Here is a 26959-nt window from a genome sequence, read left to right as displayed (position 1 = left end):
TAGGGCGCGCTCAGTAGGCTGTAGCAGTGTTAGGGAGTCTTGCCCAAGGTCTCCTTACTGACTAGGTGCTGGTTTGCTGAACAGGAAGAGTCGAGATTTAAACCCTGGTCTCCTGTGCCAGAGGCAGAGCCCTTAAATGATACCCGAGGTGACATGTGACATGATGAGATAGACATGTGTATGTACAGTGCACAGCGCACAAATAAATATGCTGTGATGCTTTTTTTTCTTTCTCTGCCTGAAAGGGTTAAACATCAGGGGCCTGATTCACAAAGCGGTGCAAAGTGTTTGCACGCGAGTGAAAACCCCTTTATCACGCCTAAAGTCAGTTTAGGCATGATAAGAAGAAACTCGCGTGAATTTTCCACGCGCACGCAGCACCTGGCGCTTCGCGCGAAGCTCCCATTAAGCCCTATGGGACTTTGCGTACGCGCGGTAGCTTCGCGCGAGTTAGAGCACAAAGCGGTGATAACTTTGCTAGTGCAAAGGTTATCACGCCTAAAGTCTTTTAGGCGTGATAACTGAGTTATCACCGCTTTGTGAATCAGGCCCCAGGTATGTAAGTGGCAGTTCCTGTCTGAGTCAGGACTGGGTCAGGCTAAAGTGTGACCCTCACTGATAAGAAATTACAACTATAAAACACTTTCCTAGCAGAACATGGCTTCTGAGAGCAGGGAAGAGATAAAAAGGATCAATAGTTCATAGATTTTAGGCCTGGCATAATTCAATGGATGTGTCATTGAGCAAAAACAATAAAACAGTAAAAACTTAAAAAGTACATTTAAATATAAAATAAAACGGTGGAATATCTTAAAAAGTCATTTTAAGGAGAAGGAGTATATATACAATTGTTTATTTCATTAGTTTATTTTCACCTCAGGTGTCCTTTAATCAGTTAATGGATATAGTACAGTATATCTACACCCCCAGAGACTTCATCTTAGCGCCAGGGACGTAAATATACATACCCCACCGCTGCGTGCGCTCCTACGCGCACATTCATGTTGCCGCCTGTTAGTACTCACATGTTCCCATTCACAGATCAAACTGCCTGTGATTAATGAGATGCCAGTGGTCATTGACAAGATGAAAGTAAAACCACGCACAAAGCATTCCCTGTGTACTGTTCCCAAAACACAGGAGTATAAAGTGGGGGGACACCTAGTGGCCATATAGTAAAAATACACCTACATACGTAACATTGAATAAAAATAATAAAATAAACTATTTATTAACCATTATACTATCCAGCCATTAACCGTCTATAAAGTTGCTATGTACAGGGAGTGCACAGCAATTTTACCGTTACTAACACTGAGTTCATAGCATGAACTGTGCATTTAGTGTGACCCTAGGGTAACCCGTGCACTGCATGTAGGATAACACTAGTTCCACTAATAAGGTAATGGGAGTTGTGTAAAGTGTCCTACGTACTTAGCATAAGCAATGGTAAAATTGCCATGCGCTCCCTATGCCACTGACAGTAAGTGAATATGGCCCAAAGTAGTCTGCATGTACACCATATGCAATCCAGCCGCATTTCTGAACTGGTGTGTGCCCGAGTGTGTGTCTGCAGGTAGGGAATAGAGATTGACAGGGTAGTTAATATTGCTTATGGTGCCCCTCTCAGCTGGCTGGTATTTAGACTGATGTCCTGAAAGCTGGAATATCTATCTGCAGGGTGACATTGAGAGCGTTAATTATTACTTAGTATAGCGCCAACATCTTCCGCAGCATCTTATCACTTAACTGTCCCTCAGAGGGGCTCACAATCTAGTCTCTACCATAGTCCTATGTCTATGTATGTATCGTGCAGTATGTGTATCATAGTCTAGGGACAATTTAGGGGGAAGCCAATTAACGTATCTGTATGTTATTGGGATGTGGGAGGAAACTGGAGGGCCCGGAAGAAACCCATGCAGACACAGGGAAAACATACAAACTCCGTACAGATAGTGCCCTGGCTGGGATTTGAACCGCGGACCCAGCACTGCAAAGCAAGAGAGCTAACCACTATGCCACCGTGCAGGATAACATATGGCAGATGAAGAGGGGTATATGTGAGGGATATGTAGGGAACATATAGCAAATATATAGAACGGGATTTCCTGGAGGGCTTCCCCCATCGCCATGGCGACGGGCGGCATGACGTCATCGACGTCGTGACGTCATTGGGAGCCCCGGGCTACCCCTCAGTGCTGCCTGGCACTGATTGGCACTGATTGGCCAGGCAGCGCACGGGGTCTGGGGGGGGCGGCAGCGCGGCATGGCAAGCGGCTGATAATCGGCGGCGATCAGAGTGCACAGGCAGCTAGCAAAGTGCTAGCTGCGTGTTGCAAAAAAAAATTAGGCCAATCGGCCCAGCAGGGCCTGAGAAATCCTCCTGCGTGGCATAGCCCGAGCTCAGCTCGGGCTTACCGCCAGGGAGGTTAAATCACCTTTCTTTCCCATTCTGACATTCAGTTTGGAGTTCAGGAGATTGTCTTGACCAGGACCACACCCCTAAATGCATTGAAGCAACTGCCATGTGATTGGTTGCTTAGATAATTGCATTAATAAGAAATTGAACAAGTGTTCCTAATAATCCTTTAGGTGAGTGTTAGTCAGATGTTTGGGGTATATACAGTATGAGCAATGTTTAGGGTAAAATATGGCAGCTGTATAGGGGTATATATGAGGGATGTGTAGGGGACATATGGCAGATGTATAGGGGTATATATGAGGGATGTGTAGGGGACATATGGCAGCTGTATTGGGGTATATATGAGGGATGTGTAGGGGACATATGGCAGCTGTATTGGGGTATATATGAGGGATGTGTAGGGGACATATGGCAGATGTATAGGGGTATATATGAGGGATGTGTAGGGGACATATGGCAGCTGTATTGGGGTATATATGAGGGATGTGTAGGGGACATATGGCAGATGTATAGGGGTATATATGAGGGATGTGTAGGGGACATATGGCAGATGTATAGGGGTATATATGAGGGATGTGTAGGGGACATATGGCAGCTGTATAGGGGTATATATGAGGGATGTGTAGGGGACATATGGCAGATGTATAGGGGTATATATGAGGGATGTGTAGGGGACATATGGCAGCTGTATTGGGGTATATATGAGGGATGTGTAGGGGACATATGGCAGCTGTATTGGGGTATATATGAGGGATGTGTAGGGGACATATGGCAGATGTATAGGGGACATATGGCAGCTGTATTGGGGTATATATGAGGGATGTGTAGGGGACATATGGCAGATGTATAGGGGTATATATGAGGGATGTGTAGGGGACATATGGCAGCTGTATTTGGGTATATATGAGGGATGTGTAGGGGACATATGGCAGATGTATAGGGGTATATATGAGGGTTGTGTAGGGGACATATGGCAGATGTATAGGGGTATATATGAGGGATGTGTAGGGGACATATGGCAGCTGTATTGGGGTATATATGAGGGATGTGTAGGGGACATATGGCAGATGTATAGGGGTATATATGAGGGATGTGTAGGGGACATATGGCAGATGTATAAAGGTATATATGAGGGATGTGTAGGGGACATATGGCAGATGTATAGGGGTATATATGAGGGATGTGTAGGGGACATATGGCAGCTGTATTGGGGTATATATGAGGGATGTGTAGGGGACATATGGCAGATGTATAGGGGTATATATGAGGGATGTGTAGGGGACATATGGCAGATGTATAGGGGTATATATGAGGGATGTGTAGGGGACATATGACAGCTGTATTGGGGTATATATGAGGGATGTGTAGGGGACATATGGCAGATGTATAGGAGTATATGCGTTTGTTGTGTATGGGAAACATATGGCAGCTGTATAGAGGCGGGAGGGGGGGGGGTTAGGGAACATATGGCAGCTGTATAGGGTTTTATATATAAGGGATGTGTAGGGGAACATATGGAAGCTGTATAGGGGTATATGCATGCGATTGTTGTGTATGGGGAACATATGGTAGCTGTATGGGGGGGGGGACATATGGTAGCTGTATGGGGGGGGGGACATATGGCAGCTGTATAGGGTTATATACAGTGGCTTGCAAAAGTATTTGGCCCCCTTAAAGTTTTCCACATTTTGTCACATTACTGCCACATACATGAATCAATTTTATTGGAATTCCACATGAAAGACCAATACAAAATGGTGTACACGCGAGAAGTGGAAAGAAAATCATACATGATTCCAAACATTTTTTACAAATCAAAAACTGCAAAGTGGTGTGTGTGTAATTATTCAGCCCCCTTTTGTCTGAGTGTAGTCAGTTGCCCATAGACATTGCCTGATGAGTGCTAATGACTAAATAGAGTGCACCTGTGTGTAATCTAATGTCAGTACAAATACAGTTGCTCTGTGATGGCCTCAGAGGTTGTCTAAGAGAATATTGGGAGCAACAACACCAGGAATAAAGTTATTGAGAAATTTAAAGCAGGCTTAGGCTACAAAAAGATTTCCAAAGCCTTGAACATCCCACGGAGCACTGTTCAAGCGATCATTCAGAAAAGGAAGGAGTATGGCACAGCTGTAAACCTACCAAGACAAGGCCATCCACCTAAACTCACAGGCCGAACAAGGAGAGCGCTGATCAGAAATGCAGTCAAGAGGCCCATGGTGACTCTGGATGAGCTGCAGAGATCTACAGCTCAGGTGGGAGACTCTGCCCATAGGACAACTATTAGTCGTGCACTGCACAAAGTTGGCCTTTATGGAAGAATGGCAAGAAGAAAGCCATTGTTAACAGAAAAGCATAAGAAGTCCCGTTTTCAGTTTGCCACAAGCCATGTGGGGGGCACAGCAAACATGTGGAAGAAGGTGTTCTGGTCAGATGAGACCAAAATGGAACTTTTTGGCCAAAATGCAAAACGCTATGTGTGGCGGAAAACTAACACTGCACATCACTCTGAACACACCATCCCCACTGCCAAATATGGTGGGGGCAGCGTCATGCTCTGGGGGTGGTTCTCTTCAGCAGGGACAGGGAAGCGGGTCAGAGTTGATGGGAAGGTGGATCGAGCCAAATACAGGGCAATCTTGGAAGAAAACCTATTGGAGACTGCAAAAGACTTGAGAATGGGGCGGAGGTTCACCTTCCAGCAGGACAATGACCCTAAACATAAAGCCAGGGCAACAATGGAATGGTTTAAAACAAAACATATTCATGTGTTAAAATGGCCCAGTCAAAGTCCAGATCTAAATCCAATCGAGAATCTGTGGCAAGATCTGAAAACTGCTGTTCACAAGCGCTGTCCATCTAATCTGACTGAGCTGGAGCTCTTTTGTAAAAAAGAAATGGGCAAGGATTTCAGTCTCTAGATGTGCAAAGCTGGTAGAGACATACCCTAAAAGACTGGCAGCTGTAATTGCAGCAAAAGGTGGTTCTACAAAGTATTGACTCAGGGGGCCGAATAATTACGCACACCCCACTTTGCAGTTATTTATTTGTAAAAAATGTTTGGCATCATGTATGATTTTCGTTCCACTTCTCACGTGTACACCACTTTGTATTGGTCTTTCATGTGGAATTCCAATAAAATTGGATTCATGTTTGTGGCAGTAATGTGACAAAATGTGGAAAACTTCAAGGGGGCTGAATACTTTTGCAAGCCACTGTATATATGAGGGATGTGTAGGGGAACATATGCAAGGGGTATGTACGATGGATGTGCAGGGGAACATACCGCAGATGTTTGGGGGTATATATATATCAGGGATGTGCAAGGGAACGTATGTTAGATATAAATAGTGGGATACATGACATAATGCATCCCACACATAAATGGATCCACCTCTGAAAATTCTATAACTTGTAATTTTGCAGCTGATGTCTCATCTGAGTGGGAAATATTTGTAGCAGTTCACAATCACCTCCCCATCCTCCTCCTTCCCATCCATTCGTTACAGAGAACCTACAATCCCATCATCTCTACCCCTTCCCATCATTCCTAGCTACCGGGGTGTCATTTCCTAATGGAAGAATCTCTGCTCACTTCAAACATCCTATCTGGTTAGATGTCAGCTCCTATTTCTGTAATTCCCCAGCCTCTGACTGGCTGCAAGTAAACAAAGATAAAGGGGCATATTGATTATCAGACGTGAAAACAGCTTTAGATTTCCTGACTGCCGGCCTCGGCGGCTCTTTGAGCAATCCTCAGCACCTTCATCAGGGACCGGAGATCTCCCTGCGTAATGCAATCACAACCGAAGGGGAAGGCCCTCTTTTCTGTTTCATATGTTGTACTTTTTCATGTCTGGATGGTAAGAGCATATGAATAGTCATTGTACAGGGCTATGCAATATGAAGCAAGTAAAAATGGGAGGAGGGGGCGGAGGGCATGGGGAAGGGTTGATTAAGGTTGGGGGGGAGAGGGGGTGTTTGCGGTTAGGGGCAGGGTTTAACCACATAACGACCAGCTAACGCCGATAGACGGCGGCTGGTCGTTTATGGATTTCCATGGAAACGGCCGCTCGAGCGGCAGTTCCATGTCAGTTCACAGAGGGTGTCTCCATGAACAGCCTGCGAGCCTCCGATCGCGGCTCGCAGGCTAAATGTAAACACGCGGGGAAGAAATCCCGTGTTTACATCCATACGGCGCTGCTGCGCAGCAGCGCCGTAAAGGAGATCGGCGATCCCCGGCCTCTGACTGGCCGAGGATCACCGGCATCTGATAGGCTAAAGCCTATCAGAGGTGGCGCAGGACGGATCGCGGTCCTCTGCCGCGCCGCCCATAGCAAGAGGGAGAGGGAGGAAAGGAGAGGAAGGGAGAAATAACGCTGCGGAGGGGGGCTTTGAGGAGCCCCCCCCCCTCCCCCCCCCCCGCTCGGCCACATAGAGCGGCGGCGATCAGACTCTCCCAGCAGGACATCCCCCTAGTAGGGAAAAAAAGGGGGGGGGGGGAGGAAGTCTGATCGGCCTGCCCCAATCACGATCTGTGCTGCGGGCTGGAGAGCCCACGCAGCACAGATCTGGGAAAGCAGCCCGGTCCTTAAGTGGTTAAGCTTAGGCACCACCAGAGGGATCTTAGGGTTAGGTATCAGTAGGTTGATCAGAGCTGTATGCGGTGCACACTGGCAGTGTCTGAGTGATCAGAGCTGTATGCAGTGCACACTGGCAGTGTCTTAATGAGCAGAGCTGTATGCAGTGCACACTGGCAGTGTCTGGGTGATCAGAGCTGTAAGCAGTGCACACTGGCAGTGTCTGGGTGATTAGAGCTGTATGCAGTGCACACTGGCAGTGTCTGGGTGACCAGAGCTGTATGCAGTGCACACTGGCAGCGTCTGGGTGATCAGAGCTGTATGCAGTACACACTGGCAGTGTCTGGGTGATCAGAGGTGTATGCAGTGTACACTGGCAGTGTCTGGGTGATCACAGCTGTATGTAGTGTGTAAATTAACAGGAGTGCCCATAGTGAGCACTGATAGCGTGTCTCCTGTGACAGTGGCATGCTGGGATCTTTGGCCACCTTGTTACATGGACATAGATGATTATAGTAGTTAGCAGCGAGGATTCCCTGACCTGGCTAAGGACACCAGTAAACCCCTCAACAGGAATTATCCCAGCTTTGCCACCTAATCCTATGTGTAAATACAAATACTGCCATAAGTAACCGCTACCACTGACAGCTCACGTGTTGCTGGGCAGCATTCCCACTGCAGGGTGTCAGTCGCTGATGGAAGTGAATAGTCATAAGAAATGCAGAGAAATCATGTTTACTGCAAAAGCCAGGCATTCACAGGCTATGAAAATAAGCTGCATATCCACTGAACAGAACTAGATGTTTGCAGTGAACTTGGTTGATCCCCACACCCCACCATTGTACAGCGCTGCAATTATCTGTGCATTACAAATAATACATAGTAATAACAGTCATCGCCTAAAAAACTCTGTTGCAGAGACATATAGTTCATATATTTGCATAATTTGGTAAAGGCTCTCCCCAGTTGCTAAGCGACTGGAGGTTGGCAGCACTTACGCGAAGTGGCACTAGCATCAATTGCTCTTTTAAGGCCGGGCTTTTGCTGACCTCATGTCATAAAGCCTCTAGAGGCACATTGTGGCCCATAGGGCTGTTTTTTCCTGAAAATTGCAAACGGCATCCCAAATGCAACATTTAAAACAAGTTGGTTTCTACCAGCAATTCATGACGGCTATTGAAAAAACAAATACAAGCCAATCGCATTGCACAGAAAACGCAGGATGCAGCGCTTTTCCGACTGGCCAAACATGGAAGCAAACGAGCGCAATTACCATGTTATTGCAGTGCCCTTCCAATTAGTAAGTCATGACGAGACAAAAACGCAATCACAAACATGTCCGGTGGAAAAGGACCCAAACATCATATTCACAGATTACATGGTCAGAGCATTGCGGGGCTATGCTTTGTATGATGAAGGGATTTACAGGATAACTGAAGTGAGAGGGATACGGAGGCTGGGAGGAGCAATCTATGCAGGGGAGGAGCCATCCGAATGTCACCAGCACCTGGGCATACGTGTAAATTGGAGACGGGCAAATTTCAGCGCAGGGAGAAGACAAAAGACAACTTACCGTGCTCCCGCTGAAACTCCTGGCCTATGTTAAAGGGAACATGAGGTGAGAGTGATATTGAGGCTGCCATATTTACTGCCTTTAAAGCAATACCAGTTGCCTGGCTATCCTGCTGATCCTCTGCCTCTAATACTTTCAGCCACAGACCCTGAACAAGCATGCGGCAGATCAGGTGTTAACATTAGCATATCCAGATCAGATGTTTCTGTCATTATTGTCAGATCTGACAAGATTAGCTGCATGCTTGTTTTTGGTGTTATTCAGTAACTACTGCAGCCAAATAGATCAGCAGGGCTGACAGGCAACTAATATTGTCTAAAAAGAATTAAAAATGTCAGCCTCCATATTCTCCTCTCCTCAGTTGTCCTTTAGGGTTACTTTGGGGTACCAGTCATATATGAAAAAAACATCCTGTTATTTTTAGCAAAGCATACAACAACAACAGAACCTCCCTCCACCCCCCAAATACACACACAATATTATGTACACAAAATCATCAATATACATTTACAACGCATATGATACCAACAAATCATTGTGGTGATTGAATACTTCCTTTACCTCCACATACTGGATTATTCTTGACACAGGACTACATACACACGACTGACCCTGCTCTGGTCTCTCGCTGGAGTCACATAATGCAGACGGCCACCATTCCTGGGAAAACATAGAAAATAATTATCATCCACACAATTACATAGCAAACAACATCACCAAAGCTCAACAAATGTCCCTTATAATCATTTCCAATATGCGGAGCACTGACCCCAAAGCAACCAAATGTTTCTACATTGGTGGAAGAAGCCAATCAGAGGCCGGGGATCGCCGATCTCCTTAACGGTGCCGTATGATGTAAACACAGGTGACTTCTTCCCCGCATGTTTACATTTCGCCTGCGAGCCGCGATCGGAGGCTCGCAGGCTGTTCACGGAGGCACCCTCCGTGAACTGACATGGAACGCGGCCGTTTCCATGGAAAACCACAAACGACCTGCCGCCGCCTATCGGCGTTAGGCGGTCGTTATGTGGTTAATTGATTTGTATCAAATCAGCCTACAAATCCACTCAAAAGAGCACTGATCTTGATGGTAGAATTTTTACTTTAAAAGTATCTTGTTATGCAATAGTTTTCATTGATCATTTTCAAGTTGAACCATCTATAGCCACCTTAAAGGCCAGGCGACGGCCTATTCCATTGTGCACACCCCTCCCCTGCCCACTGTGTGACATCTCACATGCATCGCTCCGTTGTCCCCCCCCCCCCCTCCCCACATAGCAACAGAACGCGTTGTCAGCTATACAAGTGACTTCACATCTGTACAGCCCAGCAAAGTCGTCCATGGGGATTGAGTCCCAATCACTAGGCGAAATCCATCACAGGTGTGTACGCACCTTGGGCTTAATTCACTAAGAGAAATAGCATGCCTTATCAGAGTAGCACAGCAAGAGCTACGAACCCGCAGGGGCTCAGGGCAGGATGAGTGGAGCTCTCGTCATTGCCAATTAGCAGGCATCAGTTAGTAGCGCTTGCAATGCTACTCTGATAAGGCATGTTAACTTTCCTAAGGCATGTTAACTTTGATAAGGAGTGTTAACTTTGATAAGGAATGCTATTTGTCTTAGTGAATCAAGCCCCTTATGTCTGTTTGCTTGGCTGTGTCGTTTGGTGTCTGGTATGTGGTTGGTTGTAAAGGTGTTTGTGATCTGATAGTCTGGTTTGTTGTATAGCTATATCTTATTTATGGTTGGCTGTACATCTACACCGGATGTGTGGGAGACCGTATTGCTGTGTCCGATATATGGATGCTTGTATAATTGTGATTGGTTATACAGCAGTGGTTGGCTATAAAGTATAGCTGTGATGCCTTGCAGATCTCGCGCCTTCTTTTCAGTTGTTGTGCCCCAATCTACCACCACGCTCCTCACCTATAGCCAATATCCTGCGTAAACGATAGCGCCTACCAGTCTACAGTTACCCCCAGGACTTTGGCACGCAATGTATAAGGACTGAGGCTGAGAAGATGGGAGTACTACCAGAACCACACTGGACAATACAGGCGTCGAATGACAGTTTAGGTCAGCGACAGATGTATAACAGAAGGGATCAGCCAATCCGGGGACAATCCAGGGTCATACACAGAAGATCAGACTGGCACAGTACAGAATTGCTGAGCCTAAGCTATTAACAATCCGGGGTCATACACAGTAGATCAGAAATACTGCAGTACAGAAGGTTAATACAAGGGCAAGGGCAGGTACATCCAAGGTCGGTCTAGGCAGCAATCTATGGGAAATTGAGAGTACAAGCAAGGTCAAACATGAGTGATCATGAACAATAGCACCCAGCAGTAACCCAAAGGCAACTTGAATGAGGCAGAGCAAGGCTTTTAACCACACACTCACCAATCAGCAACCGGCCACACAAGAACAACCAATCAGGAAACAGACAGGCATGTCAGCTGGTAGATACCTCTCGAGTAGGATGGAGGTGTAGGCTTGTGCGTTTGTCCTGTAACAAACAGAGCGTGCATGTGCGGCCCTGCCTAGAGAGATGCCTGGGTCACTGCGCGCTCGTGAACGCAGCACAAACCCAGAAGTGCACTGCTAGAGCCGACTCTCAGAGGAGCCGGCCACAACGCTGGAACCAGAAGGTAAGTTCCTAACAAAAGCCAAACACTGCTCTGTGTGGAATGTCACACATTGGTTGAGCGGTGGGTTTACAGTCTGGAGTTTGTGTGTAACTTCTCACAGTGTGACATCTCTGGCACCATCCTGTAGCATGTCCTCTGAGTGGAGCTTACAGTCTGACTGACACAAGGCTGGTCACTTACTACAACAGAATAATATGAGGCTCAGAAAAGTGTATCTGTGCATTCTGGCAAATCTGTGAGTCATGAGTTGTATGTTCAGTGAACAGAACATAAAGGAGACAAACCATTCAGTGTCTCGCCATAGTAAGCAAATCCCATGAAGTAATCACTAGAGTAGCATTAAGGGGTTGCAGAGGTTGCATTAGCTGTTCATTGATGCTGTGCTGATAATGACCCTCTCTATCCATGCTTGGTATAGTGGTAATCATTAAGAAACCATTATTTTGCCACTGCTTACACCTCTCTCGCTCAGTGACTGTACTTGGGAGAATCAGTTATTTTGCCTCTGCTTACACCTCTCTCACTCAGTGACTGTACTTGGGAGAGTCAGTTATTTTACCTCTGCTTACACCTCTCTCGCTCAGTGACTGTACTTGGGAGAATCAGTTATTTTACCTCTGCTTACACCTCTCTCACTCAGTGGCTGTCCTTGGAGAGTCAGTTATTTTACCTCTGCTTACACCTCTCTCACTCAGTGGCTGTCCTTGGAGAGTCAGTTATTTTGCCACTGCTTACACCTCTCTCACTCAGTGGCTGTCCTTGGAGTCAGTTATTTTGCCTCTGCTTACACCTCTCTCGCTCAGTGACTGTACTTGGAGAGTCAGTTATTTTGCCACTGCTTACACCTCTCTCACTCAGTGACTGTCCTTGGAGAGTCAGTTATTTCACCTCTGCTTACACCTCTCTCACTCAGTGACTGTCCTTGGAGAGTCAGTTCTTTTGCCTCTGCTTACACCTCTCTCACTCAGTGACTGTCCTTGGAAAATCAGTTATTTCACCTCTGCTTACACCTCTCTTGCTCAGTGACTGTCCTTGGAGAATCAGTTATTTTACCTCTGCTTACACCTCTCGCTCAGTGGCTGTCCTTGGAGAATCAGTTATTTTGCCTCTGCTTACACCTCTCTTGCTCAGTGACTGTCCTTGGAGAATCAGTTATTTTACCTCTGCTTACACCTCTCTCGCTCAGTGGCTGTCCTTGGAGAATCAGTTATTTTACCTCTGCTTACACCTCTCTCGCTCAGTGGCTGTCCTTGGAGAGTCAGTTATTTTGCCTCTGCTTACACCTCTCTCGCTCAGTGGCTGTCCTTGGAGTCAGTTATTTTGCCTCTGCTTACACCTCTCTCGCTCAGTGGCTGTCCTTGGAGAGTCAGTTATTTTACCTCTGCTTACACCTCTCTCGCTCAGTGGCTGTCCTTGGAGAGTCAGTTATTTTGCCTCTGCTTACACCTCTCTCTCAGTGACTGTCCTTGGAGAGTCAGTTCTTTTGCCTCTGCTTACACCTCTCTTGCTCAGTGACTGTCCTTGGAGAATCAGTTATTTTACCTCTGCTTACACCTCTCTCGCTCAGTGGCTGTCCTTGGAGTCAGTTATTTTGCCTCTGCTTACACCTCTCTCGCTCAGTGGCTGTCCTTGGAGAGTCAGTTCTTTTACCTCTGCTTACACCTCTCTCGCTCAGTGGCTGTCCTTGGAGAGTCAGTTATTTTACCTCTGCTTACACCTCTCTCTCAGTGACTGTCCTTGGAGAGTCAGTTCTTTTGCCTCTGCTTACACCTCTCTTGCTCAGTGACTGTCCTTGGAGAATCAGTTATTTTACCTCTGCTTACACCTCTCTCACTCAGTGGCTGTCCTTGGAGAATCAGTTATTTTACCTCTGCTTACACCTCTCTCACTCAGTGGCTGTCCTTGGAGAGTCAGTTATTTTGCCTCTGCTTACACCTCTCTCACTCAGTGGCTGTCCTTGGAGAGTCAGTTCTTTTACCTCTGCTTACACCTCTCTCACTCAGTGGCTGTCCTTGGAGAATCAGTTATTTTACCTCTGCTTACACCTCTCTCACTCAGTGGCTGTCCTTGGAGAGTCAGCTATTTTGCCTCTGCTTACACCTCTCTCACTCAGTGGCTGTCCTTGGAGAGTCAGTTATTTTGCCTCTGCTTACACCTCTCTCGCTCAGTGGCTGTCCTTGGAGAGTCAGTTATTTTACCTCTGCTTACACCTCTCTCGCTCAGTGGCTGTCCTTGGAGAGTCAGTTATTTTGCCTCTGCTTACACCTCTCTCGCTCAGTGGCTGTCCTTGGAGAGTCAGTTATTTTACCTCTGCTTACACCTCTCTCTCAGTGACTGTCCTTGGAGAGTCAGTTCTTTTGCCTCTGCTTACACCTCTCTTGCTCAGTGACTGTCCTTGGAGAATCAGTTATTTTACCTCTGCTTACACCTCTCTCACTCAGTGGCTGTCCTTGGAGAATCAGTTATTTTACCTCTGCTTACATCTCTCTCACTCAGTGGCTGTCCTTGGAGAGTCAGTTATTTTGCCTCTGCTTACACCTCTCTCACTCAGTGGCTGTCCTTGGAGAGTCAGTTCTTTTACCTCTGCTTACACCTCTCTCACTCAGTGGCTGTCCTTGGAGAATCAGTTATTTTACCTCTGCTTACACCTCTCTCACTCAGTGGCTGTCCTTGGAGAGTCAGCTATTTTGCCTCTGCTTACACCTCTCTCACTCAGTGGCTGTCCTTGGAGAGTCAGTTATTTTGCCTCTGCTTACACCTCTCTCGCTCAGTGGCTGTCCTTGGAGAGTCAGTTCTTTTACCTCTGCTTACACCTCTCTCTCAGTGACTGTCCTTGGAGAGTCAGTTCTTTTGCCTCTGCTTACACCTCTCTTGCTCAGTGGCTGTCCTTGGAGAATCAGTTATTTTACCTCTGCTTACACCTCTCTTGCTCAGTGACTGTCCTTGGAGAATCAGTTATTTTACCTCTGCTTACACCTCTCTCACTCAGTGGCTGTCCTTGGAGAATCAGTTCTTTTACCTCTGCTTACACCTCTCTCACTCAGTGGCTGTCCTTGGAGAATCAGTTATTTTACCTCTGCTTACACCTCTCTCACTCAGTGGCTGTCCTTGGAGAGTCAGTTATTTTGCCTCTGCTTACACCTCTCTCACTCAGTGGCTGTCCTTGGAGAGTCAGTTCTTTTACCTCTGCTTACACCTCTCTCGCTCAGTGGCTGTCCTTGGAGAGTCAGTTCTTTTACCTCTGCTTACACCTCTCTCGCTCAGTGACTGTCCTTGGAGAGTCAGTTCTTTTACCTCTGCTTACACCTCTCTCACTCAGTGGCTGTCCTTGGAGAGTCAGTTCTTTTACCTCTGCTTACACCTCTCTCGCTCAGTGGCTGTCCTTGGAGAGTCAGTTCTTTTACCTCTGCTTACATCTCTCTCACTCAGTGGCTGTCCTTGGAGAGTCAGTTATTTTGCCTCTGCTTACACCTCTATCACTCAGTGGCTGTCCTTGGAGAATCAGTTATTTTACCTGTGCTTACACCTCTCTCGCTCAGTGGCTGTCCTTGGAGAGTCAGTTCTTTTACCTCTGCTTACACCTCTCTCGCTCAGTGGCTGTCCTTGGAGAGTCAGTTATTTTACCTGTGCTTACACCTCTCTCTCAGTGACTGTCCTTGGAGAGTCAGTTATTTTGCCTCTGCTTACACCTCTCTCACTCAGTGGCTGTCTTTGGAAAATCAGTTATTTTACCTCTGCTTACACCTCTCTCACTCAGTGGCTGTCCTTGGAGAGTCAGTTCTTTTACCTCTGCTTACACCTCTCTCACTCAGTGGCTGTCCTTGGAGAGTCAGTTCTTTTACCTCTGCTTACACCTCTCTCACTCAGTGGCTGTCCTTGGAGAGTCAGTTATTTTACCTCTGCTTACACCTCTCTCACTCAGTGGCTGTCCTTGGAGAGTCAATTATGGTGGTCAGTATTGTTATTATGCATACAGTGCTGGGAGGAAAGGAAGGGCAAGGGGTCCAGTGTAAAATATTGCAGGAAAATAACTATAGGGATTGGGCTCGGCTTTCCATCAACTCCAGTTACTACAGACAGACCAGTCGAAGGAACATTCTCTGCATAAGTGCCCAAAACGACTGAGAAGTGTCTATCCGCCTTTAAAAGACAAAGACAAACACTTATATAGCGCTTTTCTCCTGGCGGACTCAAAGCGCCAGAGCTGCAGCCACTAGGATGCGCTCTACAGGCAGTAGCAGTGTTAGGGAGACTTGCCTAAGGTCTCCTGCTGAATAGGTGCTGGCTTACTGAACAGGCAGAGCCCAGATTCAAACCCAGGTCTCCTGTGTCAGAGGCAGAGCCCTTAACCATTACACCAGTGGTTCCCAACCTTTTTGGAGTCGTGACACATTAAACCAAACGTTCAGATCTCCGTGACACGTAGACTAAATGCATGTAATGAGAGACAGCGTTTCCCCACTAAATGCACATAAGAGACAGCGTTTCACCAGTAAATGCAGGTAATGACAGACAGCCTTTCACCAGTAAATGCACGTAATGAGAGACAGCGTTTCCCCAGTAAATGCACATAATAAAAGACCTCTTTTCACCAGTAAATGCACATAATAAGAGACAGCTTTTCACCAGTAAATTCACATAATAAGAGACAGCTTTTTACCAGTAAATGCACATAATAAGAGACAGCTTTTCACCAGTAAATTCACATAATAAGAGACAGCTTTTCACCAGTAAATGCACATAATAAGAGACAGCTTTTCACCAGTAAATGCACATAATAAGAGACACATTTTCACCAGTAAATGCACATAATGACAAACAGCCAGTTGTCCCCAGTATATGTAGCCAGGGATATATGTGCCCAGTATATGTAGCCAGGGATATATGTGCCCAGTATATGTAGCCAGAGGTATATGTGCCCAGGATATGTAGGCAGGGGTATATGTGCCCAGGATATGTAGCCAGAGGTATATGTGCCCAGGATATGTAGGCAGGGGTATATGTCCCCAGTATATGTAGGCAGGGGTATATGTCCCCAGTATATGTAGGCAGGGGTATATGTCCCCAGTATATGTAGGCAGGGGTATATGTCCCCAGTATATGTAGGCAGGGGTATATGTCCCCAGTATATGTAGGCAGGGGTATATGTCTCCAGTATATGTAGGCAGGGGTATATGTCCCCAGTATATGTAGGCAGGGGTATATGTCCCCAGTATATGTAGGCAGGCGTATATGTCCCCAGTATATGTAGGCAGGTGTATATGTCCCCGGTATATGTCCCCAGTATATGTAGCCAGAGGTATATGTCCCCAGTATATGTAGCCAGGGGTATATGTCTCCAGTATATGTAGGCAGGGGTATATGTCCCCAGTATATGTAGCCAGGGGTATATGTCCCCAGTATATGTAGCCAGAGGTATATGTCCCCAGTATATGTAGCCAGGGGTATATGTCCCCAGTATATGTAGCCAGGGGTATATGTCCCCAGTATATGTAGCCAGGGGTATATGTGCCCAGTATATGTAGGCAGGGGTATATGTCCCCAGTATATGTAGGCAGGGGTATATGTCCCCAGTATATGTAGGCAGGGGTATATGTCCCCAGTATATGTAGGCAGGTGTATATGTCCCCAGTATATGTAGGCAGGTGTATATGTCCCCAGTATATGTAGGCAGGTGTATATGTCCCCAGTATATGTAGCCAGAGGTATATGTCCCCAGAATATGTAGCCAGGGGTATATGTCCCCAGTATATGTAGGCAGGTGTATATGTCCACAGTAAATGTAGGCAGGTGTATATGTCCCCAGTATATGTAGTCAGGGGTATATGTAGCCAGGGATATATGTCCCCAGTATATGTAGCCAGAGGTATATGTCCCCAGAATATGTAGCCAGGGGTATATGTCTCCAGTATATGTAGGCAGGTGTATATGTCCCCGGTATATGTAGTCAGGGGTATATGTAGCCAGGGATATATGTGCCCAGTATATGTTGCCAGGTGCCCCCCCAGGAGGAGAGAGCGAGGGAAGGAGAGCGGCACCTCAGGGTGCTCTCGCTCTCTCCTCCGGAACGAAGTGCGGTGGCTGGCAGAGGGGCGGAACTTACCTTCCGTGTCTCTGTCCCGTCTGGTCTCGTCGCCGGCGCGGGATGATTTGCCACTACTCTGGCCTGATCCAGACCAGAGCAGCGGCTGCAGAGCCAGAACTTCCGGCCGGCGCATGGAGCGACACGGAAGGTTAGTCCCGCCCACTGCCAAGTGCCGCCAGCCCGCCACAGTTAGTATCGGAGGGGAGAGTGAGGGAGGCAGAGCACCCTAAGGTGAGAGAAGGGGGGGAGATGGCCCCCTTCTCCGCTGCTGCCCACAGTTCTTCTCCCTCCACTGTGCTGCTCCCCTCCGAGAGCCGCGACACATACCCAAAGCTGCCGCGACACATGTATGTGTCGCGGCACATGGTTTGGGAACCACTGCATTACACCATCCAGCCACTTTAGTCATTTAGGCCCCTTTTACACATGCCTTGCATGTTTTGCCAAAGGAAAATGCCTCAACAATGGGGCCTTTTACAGTTGTGCCGTTGCACTGAAAGTTCCCGATCAGCCGTTGACCTGCCACAAAGTCAATAGCGCGTTGGCAGTGGTGGTGGGAGTCATGGAAGACGCAGGGATTTTAAGGAAGGGAGGGGGCTTATATTACCCTGTTGGTGCACTCTGCCGCAGGGTAATATGCAAGGGGAAATGGTGAGGTACAATAGTCCTGTCCCGGGCTCTCCTGCCACAGAACAATCGCACCACACCCTGTGAAAAAGTAGCCAAAGATAAATATGGCTGTGTAAGCAAGTGTGCAGTAATGCAGCAATACTGACTGTCTCATGTGCTTTTAGATATAATAAAACCAATAATGTGAGGAGTATAGAAACCACTGCTTGCCTGTCTTATGGTGCCTAAGCACATCCATTTTTTCCATTTAATTCTATGCAGATTTGAACACTCTGATGAAATCAGATTGGAATCTATTCCTTTAAAATGTTCTATCAATTGAATTCCGTTTGATTTTTACAAAAATAAATCCATCAAAAGCATCGAACAAACAGGATGGAATATCTAGGTTGATCGGGACGGGGCAGGGGTGGCGGTACATCTACAGCCCCCTGCACGGCATTGAACACTGCAACTCTACAGTTCAATCAATTTTCAATAGATTCCCTTCTGGAATCTGTTAAAAATCGTTGTGCTGTGTGTGGTAAAAATCTATTCTTTCTGAATTGATTCCCTTCAGAAAGGAATTGACTGTTTAGGAACATTGAATGGAAATCTAAATGTGTATGGCCAGCTTTACCCAGAACAAGTCTGCAGATCAGGTATTCGGGATCCATTGTCTGCATGCCAGTTCCCGATGTAAGAATGCCTGAAGCCAAATGATCAGCATGACAGGAATGGTGTAAATGGCAATAGCATGTTCCTCTCACTCCTGGACACTGGCATCCACTGACAACGGAAAACAAACCGTGCATACAATGTCATATAACCAACTTCATAATTGGGTCATTTATAAATAGCGCCTCCTAGGGGGACAGCTGAAGTATTTCTAGCGGACTGAAACCTCTGTTGGCCTAATGCATCATTAGCTTACTGTGGTAGCGCTCTTCTGCATCTTATACTGGTCTCTTCACAGTTCTGCATAGCATTCGTGGTTACAAACGGTGAACAGTATTCCCTGCACCACAGGCCACAGGCGTTCCCATTGGGTAAAGGGATTGAATAAACTCCAGCCACTGGCACAATCTTTGAGTAAAGCAGACATTCCTCTACAGGGGTCTCAAACTCGCGGCCCGCGGGCCATTTGCGGCCCGCGATACAACATTTTGTGGCCCCAGGGCCCCAGAGCTTGAAGGGGCCCCCAGTGGCTACAAGAGGAAAATTTTTTTTTTCAAATCGGCTACATAGGTTTTGAGAAAATCGATTTTAAAGTTGCAAAGGAAAAAAATACACATTTAAAAACCCGCCGACTTTAATGGTTAATAGTAAATTCACCTCAAATGCTAGAAACCCTAAATTTGCAGGATATGTTAAGGAGATCATTAGGAATAAGAAGAAAAAAACAATTTTTCAAAAAGACCTTATAGTTTTTGAGAAAATCGATTTTAAAGTTTTGAAGGAAAATAGTATACTTTTAAATGCGGTAAATGTCACTTTTAGTAGCAAACCTAACGGTAGTGTAATTTTACATGCATCAAAAGAAAGAGCAATACATTTCCAGACAGGGTTTCCTGGGGGTCCATACGCGGCCGCAGCGCTTTGGCCAGGGATCGCTATATAGCCGCAATATGGCTGTATGAAGATTCCTGGCATTTTTTCCTATTTTCCCATTTTTTTTCTTTTTTTTTTTTATGTTTAGAGTGTGGGAATTTTTTTTAAAAAAATTATGTGGGGTCCCCCCTCCTGAAACTTTTTAACCCCTTGTCCCCCATGCAGGCTGGGGTAGCCAGAATGTGGAGCTCCGACCGATTGGGGCTTCACACCCTGACTATACCAGCTGCAAAAAAGGTCCCTTAATGCCGATTTTTGTTCCAGGGTATCTGTTGGGGGGGGGGGGCAGGTTTATTTTGCTCTGGGGCCCCATTGTTGCTTAAAACGGCCCTGCCTGCCGGCAAAAGCAAAAGAGGCACGGAAGCGAACTATATTTGCCCATTTTACCTTACAGTTCGCTTCAGTGCTCCCAAGTAATCCGCCGCATCCCCGCCGCTAAACAAGGGCTGCAGACCCCCAAATCCCCCGCGCAAACATCCACGACTGCGCTGAGAGGCAGAGCTTCCAGCTGTAGCTCTGCCCCTCCTGACGTCAATCGCCGAATGGATCGCCGCCTCTCCCCCGCCCCTCTCTGTGAAGGAAGAGTGAGAGGGGCGGGCAGAGGCGGCGAACCGCCGCGATTGACATCAGGAGGGGCAGAGCTGAAGCTGAAAGCTCTGCCCCTTCCAGGAAATGCCGGTGGATTGCCCCCGGGGCGATTTGGGGGCTCTGCAGCCCTCGTTTTGCGGCGGGGACACGTGAACTCCCTTATGCGGCCCAGCCTCATCCTGACTTTGCCTCCTGCGGCCCCCGGGTAAATTGAGTTTGAGACCCCTGCTCTATGATGTATATGGTTTTAATGCACAGTTTCAGTAGTGCAGTATAGTACATCATACACAATAGTGGTACTCCAGGTTAACCCGATCTGCTCCAGAATCAGCTTCAAGATCCTATGTCGGGTCTATCAATCTGCACAAGTCCTGTCCGACCTAGATCTCCCACCTACTCAGCAGATACATACCTGGCAACCCGCTCCGTTCCTCCAACAACCTCCTCCTAGCCACACCCCCATGCGTGACTGCAGGACTTCACTAGAGCCACCTCATCTTGTGGAACTATCTCCCACTGCCCATCAGGCTTGCCCACTCCCTCACAAAAACCTCTCCAGGAAGGCTTACCCCACCTCGCTAATGCCCTCTTTGCCAAGAACCTCTTGATGCAGCTGCTCTGCTATTGTGTCACCACCCCTTCCCTTTAGATTGTAAGCCTTTGGCAGGGCCCTCCCTCCTAGTGTATCCTACCCAATCATGCATCCTGCTCATAGAATAACGTGAACTTGATTTACTTGGCCTATCTACTACTGCAGTGTATGATCTGGCATTGCGTATCTGTTTATTACCTGTAGTGTCACCCCTATTATCATTGGCTGTAACCTTATTTATTGTCCAGCGCTGTGTAATATGTTGACATTATATAAATCCAATAAATAATAATAATCCCATGTCCCACTGCCTAACTCTATGGCCCAGTGCACACCAAAAACCTCTAGCAGATCTGCAAAACGCTAGAGGTTTTTGAAGCAGATTTCAGAGCGATTTTAGGCATGTTTTCTAAACATGCCTAGCATTTTTTGGAGCGTTTTTTGTGTTGCAGATGTCAAATATTGTTACAGTAAAAACTGTTACTGAACAGCTTCTGTAACAAAAACGCCTGGAAAACCGCTTTGATATAGCGTTTTTCAGAGCTTTTTTTCCACTGTCCTATACTTTAACACTGAGGCAGAAACGCCTCAGAAATCTAAAAATTGCTGCAGCCACCGAGTTTGCGTTTGTGGAAAAAACGACCCGTTATGTTCTGCGTTTATAAATGGACAAGCGCTCAAAAGTCCAGTCCTGTAACTCAAGGAAATCAAAATGCTTCAGACATCTCAATTGGTCTCACAGAGATCATACGAAATGCAGTTCATCTCATAGAGGGTGACACAACTGTGCCACTCCCCCAATATGAAGTGACTCACCAAATGGAGCAGCCTAGCCGGGCCCGTCTGCACTTTAGGGGCTTGATTCACAAAGTGGTGCTAACCTAGTTAGCACGCCTAAAGACTTTTGGGCGTGATAAGCATTGCACTAAGTAGGTTAGCAAAGTTTTGCGCGCGCAAAGTCCGGTGCCCGTGAAACGTCACATAGGGTTTAATGGCATTGCGCGCGTAAAACTTTACGCGCAAAACTTTGCGCACAAGTTTATTTTATCACGCCTAAACTGAGTTTAGGCGTGATAATAGGCTTTTCACCAGCGTGCTAACAGTTAGCACGGCTTTGTGAATCAAGCCCAAGGGGTATTGCCCACCCCTCAGCCTCTCTGGCAAACCTCCTCCGCTGGGCTCCACTGGATCAGCTTGACCTCCTCTATTTAAGGAAACTGATCCATTTCCCACTGCTGTTGTAAACAGAGGAGAGACGCAGACATGTGGCTCAGTTGATGTCCTACTATAATGTGTGCTGCAGGCCCTCGATCTCCTCAGAACATTGCAATTGCGTTATGGCGTGCACCATCCCATTCACCTTCATTAGCCAAGCGATTTTCCCCTGCAAGCGTTTTAAAAAACGCTTCAGAACCGCTCTGGTGTGCACCAGCCCTTTGTGTCCTTTCAATATCCCTCTGCAGCCCCCTGACAGATTGTGACAGAGAGACATGGATGACAGCATCTGGCAGAGGAAGCCTCTTAGCTATGACTCCAGCCTTCACCACCATAACACATTGCCATCTTTTCGATTTGTTGAGAGATGGTGACATGATTTCAAGCACAGTCACATGGGCTCCTAATAGCACCTTTGAGCCCCAGAAGAATTTGCCAGAAATAACTTTATCACCTATTCAAACCTATGGCCCTGCTAACCTAGCTGCTTCCAAATGAATAAGCTCAGCCAGTAGCAAGATGTTTGGTGGAGATAAACTAATGTCCACCATACTGCTCAGGAACAAGTAGCCACACATCCGATTTAACTGTGTTCTGCATGCTAAAGATCTGATATGAACGCAGTCTGCCTTTGTACCAGCCCACCTATTGAAGCGGCGATACTCCTAGCCTTGGGATGTTAGTTCTATTAATGTGAGGTGTGAAAAGAGAAAGAGTCAAGAATAATTCATTGGTGTCACCGATCCTTATTTAAACCATGGGGGGGGGGGGGGGGGCACACTGCCAAAAAACAGGCCTTCAGGGATTACTGAGTTAGGACACGGTAATCCCCATCTGGCAGCCAGGCAAGCAGGAAGTGTTGCTTACTTCTTGTGGCAGAAATGATCACCTGCACGGAAGCGCATTGCTAAAATAAGCTTCCACGCTTGCGGCGGGTATTTTAAAAAACACGCGTTGCCATAGACTTACATGACTTCCGGTCCGCCACACGTCACCGCAGGAGATGGACGGTAATGTAGGTATACACTCGTGTAGGGGATGCAGCGAAAACGTCACCTCCATCGCATCACGCCGCACCAGTATGAAAGGCCCCATAGACCTACATTGCCCTAGCAGTAGGCTGTGGTAAAATGCTGCACCGCGCCAGTGTGAAAGGGCCCTGAAAGTGGACTGCAATCTTTCACACAACAAAAGGTAAACAGAGTAAAATGCACCCTGTGTGGTTTTAGAGAGAAGAGTTTGTCTAATTCCCCTTCATCTTCAAGTAATCACAAGTGTAACTTGATCTCTCAGCTGCGTCAGCACAGAAATTCGGCAGTCCTCAGCAATATGTAAACGCAGGATCTTAAACCCTTTGTCTGCTTCAATGAAAACAGGAAGTAGACACACTGCAGATTTATTGCAGGAGTTCTCTAAACGGTAACAAAGAAATGTTTTTTCGTTAAAGGTTATTATGTTGCTGCTTATCATTTAAAACAAAGAAGCAGTTCTGAGTTTAGGTCCGCTTTAATATGGCTTCAACAGAAAGTAGCAGAAGGGCTTATGAAGGGGGTGGGGCTTAAAAAGCGTGAGGAGAGGCTTAGGGGAAGCCCATTAGTTTTGCTGGGGAGTCAGACCCCATGACTTGGCAGTCTCAGGGGATAAAAATGTTAAAACTTTGTAAATGTACATGACTTTGGTTTTGGACAGAGGTTACCTGCAGAGAAAAAGGCAATAGCTGTATATTACCTGACCTAGAAGGAGTCCTGCTGATCCTAGAGCAGACCTACAGTAACCCCCCCCCCTCCCCCATAACAGCTAATGGATTCCCATAGCTCCCAACTGTCCCTCTTTTGGAGGGACAGTCCCTCTTTGGGAGCCCTGTCCCTCCTTCCTCCTCATTTGTCCCTCTTTCAGGACTTTGTCCCTCTTTCTATTTAAATATATGTATTTCTCTACTAAAAAATGTGTTTAATTGACTCTAAACTTTATTCCCACCCTTTAAATTGGTATATTTCTTATTTTCAATTGTAAATATGAAGGAAAATGAAGCAGGATAGAAAGGACCAGTGTGGTTTAAATTATAAAACAACATATTTTTTGTATGAAATCTTTATGGTATGCGTGACTAGGGGCGTGATCAGGGGCATGGCTTAAAGAGACTCTGAAATCTCAAAAAAAGCTTCTTTTTATTTAATAAAAGTGTTTAACCTAATAGCCCTAACTAAACCGCCGCATTCCCGATGCTCTAATCTAACTAAATCCCCCCAAACTCCCCGGGGGGCAATCCTTGCAGCGCTTCTGTGAGAGGCAGAGTTATGAGCCGCAGCTCTGCCTCTCAGCGCGTCTGTCAGCGGCAGATCGCCGCTTCTCCCCCGCCCCTCTCAGTCTTCCTTCGCTGAGAGGGGCGGGGGAGAGGCGGAGATCTGCCGCTGACAGACGCGTGTGAGGCAGAGCTGCAGCTAATAGCTCTGCCTCACATGGAAGAGCTTAGGGCAGCAAAATCCATAACCAAGAAAGTCGTGGATTTTGCGGTGGAGAGGTAGGGGGGAGTAAGGGGGATTTAGATAGTTTACAGTGGCGGGGATGCGGTGGTTTAGTTAGGGCTGTTAGGTTAAACACATTTATTAAATAAAAAATGTTTTTTTTAGACACTTCAGTGTCTCTTTAAAGAGAATCTGTATTGTTAATATCGCACAAAAGTAAACATACCAGTGCGTTAGGGGACATCTCCTATTACCCTCTGACACAATTTCGCCGCTCCTCGCCGCATTAAAAGTGGTTAAAAACAGTTTTAAAAAGTTTGTTTATAAACAAACAAAATGGCCACCAAAACAGGAAGTAGGTTGATGTACAGTATGTCCACACATAGAAAATACATCCATACACAAGCAGGCTGTACACAGCCTTCCTTTTGAATCTCAAGAGATCATTTGTGTGTTTCTTTCCCCCTGCAGCTATCTTCCACTGAAGTGTCAGGCTATTTCTTCCTGCAGAGTGCAGACAGCTGTGCCTGTATGTAATTCCTCAGTATGTGAAAGCCCAGCCAGCTCAGAGGAGGATTTATCCAGCTTGTAAAAGATAAGAGAGAAGAGAGAAGCTGCTCTAATCCTAAATAACACACAGGCAGTGTGCAGAGAGGGGCCTGGAAGGGGGAGTTCATAGCAGAACCACAACACTGAAGAACTTGGCAGCCTTCCAGACACAGGCTGACAAGTCTGACAAGAGAGAGATAAGTTGATTTATTACAGTAATGGTGATAGTAGAACGTGCTGCAGTAAGCCAGAACACATTAGAATAGCTTTTGGAACTTGTAGGATGATAAAAAACAGGATGCAATTTTTGTTACGGAGTCTCTTTAAGTGTCCCTCTTTCTCATCTCAAAAGGTTGGAAGGCATCAGTGGCCAGAGAGGGCCAGACAAGGAGCACAGAGAAATACTCAAAAAAGAAAAGAAAAGAGAAAAAATAAATGGTTGCTGCTCGGGGAACTTAGAGCAGGAGAAATATGGAAGAAGCTGTTGCGGATTTCCCTGCCTTATTGTGGCAATGATTCTGTTTTTAAGGCTTTTCTAATCTCTCAGTCACAACTAGTATACAGATCAGATATTCTGTTGGAGGGACTGTGGGCTTGTTACAGAGATAGACACCAATAAAGCCAAAGGGCATGATGTCACTGCTGGGAAAAGTAAAAGCAAGTTAATATGGCAGCTGGCATGCTCCTTCTAGCTGTGCTTTCCTTTAGGCCCCTTTGACACTTGCCTTGCAAAGCTGCGTTTTGCTATCCTGCTCTACCACAGAGTAACGCAACAGCAATGCATTGCGCCCTAAGTGCCTGAACGGCCTCTGAAAAGTCAACAGCACTGCGGTGGTGCAGCGTGCTATGCGCAAAATGACTACAATACCACATGAGAATCCCAGTGAGGTATTTCCTGTCCAGCAGGGACAATGTCACTGGGCGAGGGTCATGCTTGGGGTGTGGGAGGTGCTATGCATATGACCATGTCAGCGCACTCATAAGATTGATGTTTTGTGTGTTGCGGTGTGATGGGGCAGAGCATCGCACCACTAATGCATAGGCCAGGTGTGAAGCTGGTCTCAAGCTACCCAAAACACGAGAAAATACCCATTTAGTGGGAAGGAACATGGAGGTACCAGAAAGCAGCTGTAGGATTGGACTGTCTACGATTTGGGAAAAGCGGCACTTTTATTAGTAACATTTGAAACATAAGTGATGGTTGAATATTGAGTATTTCCTATAAGACTAGCAGCAGTAGGTGAGGAAGCCTACAGACTAGTGCCTACCTCCAGAGGTGAGTGCAGCTTGCTGCGCTTCTGAAATAGTAAACATGATCAATAGCTGATGAAAGGACACCCCCTCCCCTTATACTATCGTTTTCTGTGTCACTCTTCTTATTGTCATTATTTTGTGTCCCTGTCTGGACTGGGCAGAATTTCCAGTCTCCAGAAAACCGCGCTTGCGGGAATACGCCATAACCGATGACTGACGCATCATTTACTGACAAAAAAATTAATTATGATGAATCATCTAACCTCTGTTTCGGGATGGGCTGGCTGGGCTAAAATCCTTCTCAACAGAGACTTGCTGTTTATGAAGAACAAACCCCACCCCCCTCGCCAATGCCATCCATTTCTGTGAATTTTAGGGACAGAGATGGGCCGTAATTTCATCGAATACCAACCTCCAATTGCAGCAGCCAGCAGTCATGGCACATTATTGTACACCCTCAAGACACACACACACACTACAAATACACGCACGCACACACACTACAAATACACACACACACACGCTACAAATACACACACTACAAATACACACACACGCTACAAAGACACACACACACACTACAAACACACACACACGCTACAAATACACACACACGCTACAAAGACACACAGACATGCTACAAATACACACACTATAAATACACACACACACGCTACAAAGACACACACACACACTACAAATACACACACACACACGCTACAAAGACACACACACACACTACAAATACACACACACGCTA

At 46.6% G+C, this 26959-nt stretch overlaps 1 protein-coding gene across 2 annotated transcripts in view; it reads right to left on the bottom strand.

The window, feature by feature from the left end:
- The window catches only part of DAG1 (dystroglycan 1), a 165525-nt gene that overhangs the window by 114830 nt on the left and 23736 nt on the right, over positions 1–26959 (bottom strand). For both annotated transcript variants that reach the window (XM_068252902.1, XM_068252903.1), the window contains one exon: positions 9140–9238. The gene's annotated coding sequence lies outside the window, so the exon portion shown is untranslated. The remainder of the gene's footprint in view (positions 1–9139; positions 9239–26959) is intronic.

The sequence above is a fragment of the Hyperolius riggenbachi genome, chromosome 9 (assembly GCF_040937935.1).
Source record: "Hyperolius riggenbachi isolate aHypRig1 chromosome 9, aHypRig1.pri, whole genome shotgun sequence".
NCBI lineage: Eukaryota > Metazoa > Chordata > Amphibia > Anura > Hyperoliidae > Hyperolius > Hyperolius riggenbachi.
The sequence above is the reverse complement of the archived record's forward strand: the minus strand, read 5'-3'. Positions and strand labels throughout refer to the sequence as shown.